General features: G+C 38.4%; 1 protein-coding gene across 1 annotated transcript in view; it reads right to left on the bottom strand.

Annotated features, from left to right (window-relative positions):
* Window positions 1-9484, bottom strand: part of adarb2 (adenosine deaminase RNA specific B2 (inactive)) — a 210514-nt gene that overhangs the window by 24198 nt on the left and 176832 nt on the right. The gene's annotated exons all lie outside the window — the stretch shown is intronic.

The following is a 9484-nucleotide window of genomic DNA, read 5'->3' as shown; positions in this document are numbered from 1 at the left end:
TTCAAGATACTTTAACTCGCTGTCATTATTTTGCAGTGTATTGTATATATGTATTATAAAGAGAGAGAGAGAGAGAGAGAGAGAGAGAGAGATTTTATTCTGCTTAGGAAGAAACTGTGTCTGAAAATCTATTCACAAGCTCTATTTAACCCTTTTTACCAGTACACTGATGTTCCAGTATACCGATGGAATGGAAATGGACTTATGGGATATTTTTAATCAGTATAAATAAATGAAAGATGTTCTGGCTGTGAGTCTGATATAAAATGAGTCAGGACTCTGTTGGCTTTCAGTGTGTTTTAGACGTGTGGTTTTAGCTCTGTTGGATAACCTTACACAGAATTTCACTGGTTGAAGATAACACCTTGAAAATAGATAACTTTTCTATGAAAATCTTGCCCATAGACGGTTAGGGAAAAACAGAAATACTACAAATTGAAACACTACAAATTCTTAAAGCTCTGAGTGTCTACTTTCATATGAGCTTCATATAAACCACCACTGTGGAGTGAGACATGACAAAGACATTCAATGTTCAACAACCAAACAGGAGCAAATTCCTTTTTTTGGACCTCTAGGAAAAAGAGTTAATATACACCGACAGTCAAAAGATGAAATCTGGAGCTTCTTATGTTTTATTGTATTATAGTAAAATAATCAACTTCATAGTGATGTGATGAGGACTGATGTGATACAGCTAGTGTTACCACCTTAAAGTTGAGTATTTTCCTATGACATCATATCCTGTAGTATTGAATTGAATTCAATTTATTTGTATAGCACTTTTAACAGTGGACATTGTCTCAAAGCAGCTTTACTGATGTATAGAAACATAGATGATAAAGTTTAAAGTTAAGTTTTCTATTTACCTCTAACATTTATCTCTTAAACCACAGCAATTTGGTAATAATTACAACTTTTCATAGATTTGACCCCACACAAACAACCCCACACTATAACCCCCACTCCACAAAACTTTACACTTGGCACAATGCAGTCAGGCAAGTACCATTCTCCTGCAACCACCAATCCCAGACTCGTCCATCGGATTGCCAGACAGAGAAGCATGATTGGTCAGTCCAGAGAACACGTCTCCACTGCTCTAGTGTCCAGTACCGGTGTGCTTTACACTACTGCATCCGACACTTTGCATTGCACTTGGTGATGTAAAGCTTGGATGCAGCCGCTCGGCCATGACAAACCCATTTTATGAAGCTCTCTGTGCACGGTTCTTGAGCTAATCTGAAGGCCACATGAAGTTTGGATATCTGTACCTATTGACTCTGCAGAAAGTCGGGGACTTTTGTGCACTGTACGCCTCAGCAGGCGCTGACCCCGCTCTGTGATTTTACGTGGCTTACTACTTTGCGGCTTGACTTTGTTATAATACCTCTAACACTAACTGACTTGACTGTGGAATATTTAGTAGTGAGGAATTTGGAGTGGTGTTCCAAAACATTTGACAATGCAGTGTATTTATTAGTGTTGAATATTCCTATACTGTCTTAATTAAGTAATAATAATTAAGTTAATAACTTTCATTTAGAGTGTTACAAATCCCTGACACTGGAGACTCCTTACATAAATATCAAATATTATAGAATAATGAACAATTACATGTTTATAGATAAAAGTCCTTGTGTAAGATATGAAACATTAGCTTTGGCAGATCTGCTGTTGAAATTAATCAACGTCAATATTATTCCGACCAATCAGAATACAGAATTCAACCTGACTGTTCAAAGTTCGTTATTTGTCACTTATATATATTACATACACGTGATGTAATTTAAAGAAATGTTTTTCCTCATTTTTAGCTGCAACAACAGGCTTTAATGTAGAATATAATGAAATATAATAAAGTATAGTTTGCTATAACTGTGTTATAATACACAATAATATACAACACTGCACATTATACTAAGTGCATTTTTTTGTGCAGAGGATGCAGCTGGTCAGTATCTGTTTCTCACGTGACTGTGTTGTGTGTACACAGCATTTCCGTCCCTCTGTTTTCCAACACCGCAGCAACACCAAACCCACAACACCGGCACAAACACAGCTCCACCTGGTCCCGAACCCGAACCCTGATGCACGTATACGACTCGAGCAGGAAAACAAGACTTTGTGCTGAATGTGGAAACGATGAAATAGGAGCATAGGATTGGCAGGCTCAGCATGCGCAGACCTCAAAATATAAAGCAGAAAATATCTCTCCATCCCATCAGAAAGTCAGGGTTCACTGGCTCCCTGAGACCTGCAGGCTAGAGGCAACATATGAGCTTTTATCAGGCACAGCCCATGCAGGATTGCAAGCCTTGGCCTCTGAGCCGCTGGCATGGCGAGAGAGCAATAACAATAATAAAAGCTAATATCGAGGCGGGGTTAAAGGCGTTAAAGGTTAAAGCTCGGGTTGTTGAGGGGGAAGGAGAAAAGAAGAAGAAAGGAGAGATGGTTTAAATGATCCAGGCTGCTATGAAACTGGAGAGCAGCGCCGTATCGATTCTGATCAACCCTGTCAAACATGAAGCCGGACAGCAGACGGAGAGTGTAAGAGGATTGTGTAATGCTAAGAGAATGAAAGCAGATGAAAATATTCAACTCCTGAGAGAATAGCATTTTATGAACAGAGACAGGATAAAGACAGCATGAAAGAAAAAAAAAGGTGAAGCAAAATAACGATACAGAATGTGAATGTGAATTCTGGCCCAAGTGTCAGTGCAGTTTAATAGATTAACAAGAAGGAATGTTTTTCAATTCAATAAAAATCAGTTTTATTTGCAAAGCACTTTTAATAATGGACATTGTCACAAAGCAGCATTATAAAAATATGCTAATTTTGAATTTTCAAATAAAAATTACATTTATGGCATTTGTTCTTATCCAGAGAACCTTAAATTATTCTCATATTATACAACTAAGGGTTAAGGGGTCTTGCTCAGGGGCCCAGCAGTGTTGGCTTGGTGGACCTGGGATTTGAATTCACAACCTTCTAGTACTAGACTAACACTTTAACCACTGGAGCTACCCCTTTCTTAACAGTTAGAGATAATGAGCAAGCCATGGGCGACAAAGGTGAGAAAAAACTCCCTGAGACAATATGAGGAAGAACCCTTGAGAGGAACCAGACTCAAAAGGGAACCTCATCCTCATCAGGGTGACACCGGAGAGCGTGATTATAAATGATTATAAACACCGGAGAGCGTGATTATAAATGATTATAAACACCGGAGAGCGTGATTATAAATGATTATAAACACCGGAGAGCGTGATTATAAATGATTAGAACCACCGGAGAGCGTGATTATAAATCATTATAACCACCGGAGAGCGTGATTATAAATCATTATAACCACCGGAGAGCGTGATTATAAATCATTATAACCACCGGAGAGCGTGATTATAAATCATTATAACCACCGGAGAGCGTGATTATAAATCATTATAACCACCGGAGAGTGTGATTATAAATCATTATAACCACCGGAGAGTGTGATTATAAATCATTATAACCACCGGAGAGTGTGATTATAAATCATTATAACCACCGGAGAGTGTGATTATAAATCATTATAACCACCGGAGAGTGTGATTATAAATCATTTCACTTCATTCAAATCACTTCAAATAATTTATCGTAACTGAACACTATAGAGTCAAGTGCAATTTCTGAATTCAGCCTAATTTCTAAATTCTTGGTAGCTTAATGGTTAAGGTGTTGGACTACTGACTGGAAGGTTGTGAGTTTGAGTCCCAGCTCTGCTACTGCTGGGCCCCTGAGCAAGGCCCTTGACCCCCAATTGCTCAGTAGTATAAAATGAGATATAATTTTTTTAAAAGCTTTGATTGGATTTCAGGTTGCATTAAAGGTTAGAATATCAAAGACTACACTGTTTCATCTGTAAAGCAGGATTTCTCTATCAGACAAGGATCAAAGACATTTTACATAATTAGAATTCCTTAATTAGCAATGATCTAATGAGAAAGAACCCCCCCCCTTCCCCCTCAAGTACTAATACAGCTTATGGTACTTCAGGGGTTCTAGGTATGGGAGAAGTTAGAAAATTACTTGGATTGTCGAATATGCAATAAACAACCCCACCACTGTGTTGTTTTGTAGCTCTGTGTTGTTTTGTAGCTCTGTGTTGTTTTGTAGCTCTGTGTTGATTTGTAGCTCTGTGTTGTTTTGTAGCTCTGTGTTGTTTTGTAGCTCTGTGTTGATTTGTAGCTCTGTGTTGTTTTGTAGCTCTGTGTTGTTTTGTAGCTCTGTGTTGTTTTGTAGCTCTGTGTTGTTTTGTAGCTCTGTGTTATTTTGTAGCTCTGTGTTGTTTTGTAGCTCTGTGTTATTTTGTAGCTCTGTGTTATTTTGTAGCTCTATGTTGATTTGTAGCTCTGTGTTGTTTTGTAGCTCTGTGTTCTGTAGCTCTGTGTTGTTTTGTAGCTCTGTGTTGATTTGTAGCTCTGTGTTGATTTGTAGCTCTGTGTTATTTTGTAGCTCTGTGTTATTTTGTATCTCTGTGTTGTTTTGTAGCTCTGTGTTGTTTTGTAGCTCTGTGTTGTTTTGTAGCTCTGTGTTATTTTGTAGCTCTGTGTTGATTTGTAGCTCTGTGTTGTTTTGTAGCTCTGTGTTGTTTTGTAGCTCTGTGTTATTTTGTAGCTCTGTGTTGGTTTGTAGCTCTGTGTTGTTTTGTAGCTCTGTGTTGATTTGTAGCTCTGTGTTGTTTTGTAGCTCTGTGTTGATTTGTAGCTCTGTGTTGTTTTGTAGCTCTGTGTTATTTTGTAGCTCTGTGTTGGTTTGTAGCTCTGTGTTGTTTTGTAGCTCTGTGTTGATTTGTAGCTCTGTGTTGTTTTGTAGCTCTGTGTTGATTTGTAGCTCTGTGTTGTTTTGTAGCTCTGTGTTGTTTTGTAGCTCTGTGTTGTTTTGTAGCTCTGTGTTGATTTGTAGCTCTGTGTTGTTTTGTAGCTCTGTGTTGTTTTGTAGCTCTGTGTTGTTTTGTAGCTCTGTGTTGTTTTGTAGCTCTGTGTTATTTTGTAGCTCTGTGTTGTTTTGTAGCTCTGTGTTGTTTTGTAGCTCTGTGTTGTTTTGTAGCTCTGTGTTGATTTGTAGCTCTGTGTTGTTTTGTAGCTCTGTGTTATTTTGTAGCTCTGTGTTGTTTTGTAGCTCTGTGTTATTTTGTAGCTCTGTGTTGATTTGTAGCTCTGTGTTGTTTTGTAGCTCTGTGTTGATTTGTAGCTCTGTGTTGTTTTGTAGCTCTGTGTTATTTTGTAGCTCTGTGTTGTTTTGTAGCTCTGTGTTATTTTGTAGCTCTGTGTTGATTTGTAGCTCTGTGTTGTTTTGTAGCTCTGTGTTGATTTGTAGCTCTGTGTTGTTTTGTAGCTCTGTGTTATTTTGTAGCTCTGTGTTATTTTGTAGCTCTGTGTTGTTTTGTAGCTCTGTGTTGATTTGTACCTCTGTGTTGATTTGTAGCTCTGTGTTATTTTGTAGCTCTATGTTGATTTGTAGCTCTGTGTTGTTTTGTAGCTCTGTGTTGTTTTGTAGCTCTGTGTTGTTTTGTAGCTCTGTGTTGTTTTGTAGCTCTGTGTTGTTTTGTAGCTCTGTGTTGTTTTGTAGCTCTGTGTTGTTTTGTAGCTCTGTGTTGATTTGTAGCTCTGTGTTGTTTTGTAGCTCTATGTTGTTTTGTAGCTCTGTGTTCTGTAGCTCTGTGTTGTTTTGTAGCTCTGTGTTGATTTGTAGCTCTGTGTTGATTTGTAGCTCTGTGTTGTTTTGTAGCTCTGTGTTGTTTTGTAGCTCTGTGTTGATTTGTAGCTCTGTGTTGATTTGTAGCTCTGTGTTGTTTTGTAGCTCTGTGTTGATTTGTAGCTCTGTGTTGATTTGTAGCTCTGTGTTGTTTTGTAGCTCTGTGTTGATTTGTAGCTCTGTGTTTTGTAGCTCTGTGTTGATTTGTAGCTCTGTGTTGATTTGTAGCTCTGTGTTGATTTGTAGCTCTGTGTTGTTTTGTAGCTCTGTGTTGATTTGTAGCTCTGTGTTGATTTGTAGCTCTGTGTTGTTTTGTAGCTCTGTGTTCTGTATCTCTGTGTTGTTTTGTAGCTCTGTGTTGATTTGTAGCTCTGTGTTGTTTTGTAGCTCTGTGTTGTTTTGTAGCTCTGTGTTGATTTGTAGCTCTGTGTTGATTTGTAGCTCTGTGTTGTTTTGTAGCTCTGTGTTGATTTGTAGCTCTGTGTTGATTTGTAGCTCTGTGTTGTTTTGTAGCTCTGTGTTGATTTGTAGCTCTGTGTTGTTTTGTAGCTCTGTGTTGATTTGTAGCTCTGTGTTGTTTTGTAGCTCTGTGTTGATTTGTAGCTCTGTGTTGTTTTGTAGCTCTGTGTTGTTTTGTAGCTCTGTGTTGTTTTGTAGCTCTGTGTTATTTTGTAGCTCTGTGTTCTGTAGCTCTGTGTTGTTTTGTAGCTCTGTGTTGATTTGTAGCTCTGTGTTCTGTAGCTCTGTGTTGATTTGTAGCTCTGTGTTATTTTGTAGCTCTGTGTTGATTTGTAGCTCTGTGTTGTTTTGTAGCTCTGTGTTGATTTGTAGCTCTGTGTTATTTTGTAGCTCTGTGTTGTTTTGTAGCTCTGTGTTGATTTGTAGCTCTGTGTTCTGTAGCTCTGTGTTGTTTTGTAGATCTGTGTTGTTTTGTAGCTCTGTGTTGATTTGTAGCTCTTTGTTGATTTGTAGCTCTGTGTTATTTTGTAGCTCTGTGTTGTTTTGTAGCTCTGTGTTGATTTGTAGCTCTGTGTTGTTTTGTAGCTCTGTGTTGTTTTGTAGCTCTGTGTTGATTTGTAGCTCTGTGTTGTTTTGTAGCTCTGTGTTGATTTGTAGCTCTGTGTTCTGTATCTCTGTGTTGTTTTGTAGCTCTGTGTTGATTTGTAGCTCTGTGTTGTTTTGTAGCTCTGTGTTGTTTTGTAGCTCTGTGTTATTTTGTAGCTCTGTGTTGTTTTGTAGCTCTTTGTTGATTTGTAGCTCTGTGTTATTTTGTAGCTCTGTGTTGTTTTGTAGCTCTGTGTTGATTTGTAGCTCTGTGTTCTGTAGCTCTGTGTTGTTTTGTACCTCTGTGTTGATTTGTAGCTCTGTGTTGATTTGTAGCTCTGTGTTGTTTTGTAGCTCTGTGTTGATTTGTAGCTCTGTGTTGTTTTGTAGCTCTGTGTTGATTTGTAGCTCTGTGTTGTTTTGTAGCTCTGTGTTGATTTGTAGCTCTGTGTTGATTTGTAGCTCTGTGTTGATTTGTAGCTCTGTGTTCTGTATCTCTGTGTTGTTTTGTAGCTCTGTGTTGATTTGTAGCTCTGTGTTGTTTTGTAGCTCTGTGTTGTTTTGTAGCTCTGTGTTATTTTGTAGCTCTGTGTTGTTTTGTAGCTCTGTGTTGATTTGTAGCTCTGTGTTGATTTGTAGCTCTGTGTTCTGTAGCTCTGTGTTGTTTTGTAGCTCTGTGTTGATTTGTAGCTCTGTGTTGATTTGTAGCTCTGTGTTGTTTTGTAGCTCTGTGTTGTTTTGTAGCTCTGTGTTGTTTTGTAGCTCTGTGTTGATTTGTAGCTCTGTGTTGTTTTGTAGCTCTGTGTTGATTTGTAGCTCTGTGTTGATTTGTAGCTCTGTGTTGTTTTGTAGCTCTGTGTTGATTTGTAGCTCTGTGTTGTTTTGTAGCTCTGTGTTGATTTGTAGCTCTGTGTTGATTTGTAGCTCTGTGTTCTGTATCTCTGTGTTGTTTTGTAGCTCTGTGTTGATTTGTAGCTCTGTGTTGTTTTGTAGCTCTGTGTTGTTTTGTAGCTCTGTGTTATTTTGTAGCTCTGTGTTGATTTGTAGCTCTGTGTTGTTTTGTAGCTCTGTGTTGATTTGTAGCTCTGTGTTGATTTGTAGCTCTGTGTTCTGTAGCTCTGTGTTGTTTTGTAGCTCTGTGTTGATTTGTAGCTCTGTGTTGATTTGTAGCTCTGTGTTGTTTTGTAGCTCTGTGTTGATTTGTAGCTCTGTGTTGTTTTGTAGCTCTGTGTTGATTTGTAGCTCTGTGTTGTTTTGTAGCTCTGTGTTGTTTTGTAGCTCTGTGTTGATTTGTAGCTCTGTGTTATTTTGTAGCTCTGTGTTGTTTTGTAGCTCTGTGTTGATTTGTAGCTCTGTGTTGATTTGTAGCTCTGTGTTGTTTTGTAGCTCTGTGTTGATTTGTAGCCCTGTGTTGATTTGTAGCTCTGTGTTCTGTATCTCTGTGTTGTTTTGTAGCTCTGTGTTGATTTGTAGCTCTGTGTTGTTTTGTAGCTCTGTGTTGTTTTGTAGCTCTGTGTTGATTTGTAGCTCTGTGTTGATTTGTAGCTCTGTGTTCTGTATCTCTGTGTTGTTTTGTAGCTCTGTGTTGTTTTGTAGCTCTGTGTTCTGTAGCTCTGTGTTGATTTGTAGCTCTGTGTTATTTTGTAGCTCTGTGTTGTTTTGTAGCTCTGTGTTGTTTTGTAGCTCTGTGTTGTTTTGTAGCTCTATGTTGTTTTGTAGCTTTATCTTGCTTTATAGCTCTATGTAGTGTCATAGCTCTATCTTGTTTTGTAGCTCTATGTTGTTTTAAGAGAAGCTTAAACTATGGTTAAAGACGGATCAGAACTGTTTTTTTGGTAACAAAATGGGAGGCAAAGACATTTTAATTTCATAAAGTGCAACACAAACAATGAAAACTGTGAAAATCAACACCCATAAACTATGAAAAATAACAGAGCCTAAAGAACGAGGCTGTAGCAGATATGACAAACACGACATGGCAACAATAGCTTGACAACAAAACTCCCTGAAACACTGAGAATATAATTAGGAGTGTTAATGAGGAGTAACACAAATCAGGTGTGAGTGATTAGTGGCATGTGACAGCTCGAGCTGTTCATCTGCAATTTTCGGCATAACCCGTGACGCTTTAAGTACGACATCTTAGTGTCTTGGTATTGAGGTCAATAACACACTACAACAAAGAGCTTTATATACACATATATGAATTTTAATACCAGTTCTGAACGGAAGCGAACAAAGAAGCAAGGGAAATATGATCCCTCTTAGGAGCTTAAGGCTTGACATATTTCCATTGGATTCTATTCCTTCGAATCTTCCTTGACACAGGTTAATGCAGGAATCATGTACTGTTTGTTCATTCATTATTTATGGGCTACAGTGTGCAGGCTTGTGCACTGTGACTCCATTCGGTGAGGAAAAACTGCAGTGTGATCCACGAGAGACTCCGAGAGTCTCATAAATCAATAAATGAATTAAATAACCACTGAAGACAAATCTAGGAGGGTGACTAAGTATCTGTGGGTGAAAAAAAAGGCCAAAGAGGCAGAAAGCCAATGGGATGAATTATGCTTATTCCTTCTTTCTCTCTCTCACACACTCACACACACACAGCTATATGTTTTTCATCTACAATATCCATCATACAAGCTGCCGTGTTTCTAAACCCCCCAAAACTGGTCCCAGGAACCCAAACCTGGCTCA

Source organism: Hemibagrus wyckioides, linkage group LG01, assembly GCF_019097595.1.
Source record: "Hemibagrus wyckioides isolate EC202008001 linkage group LG01, SWU_Hwy_1.0, whole genome shotgun sequence".
Lineage (NCBI taxonomy): Eukaryota > Metazoa > Chordata > Actinopteri > Siluriformes > Bagridae > Hemibagrus > Hemibagrus wyckioides.
The sequence above is the reverse complement of the archived record's forward strand: the minus strand, read 5'-3'. Positions and strand labels throughout refer to the sequence as shown.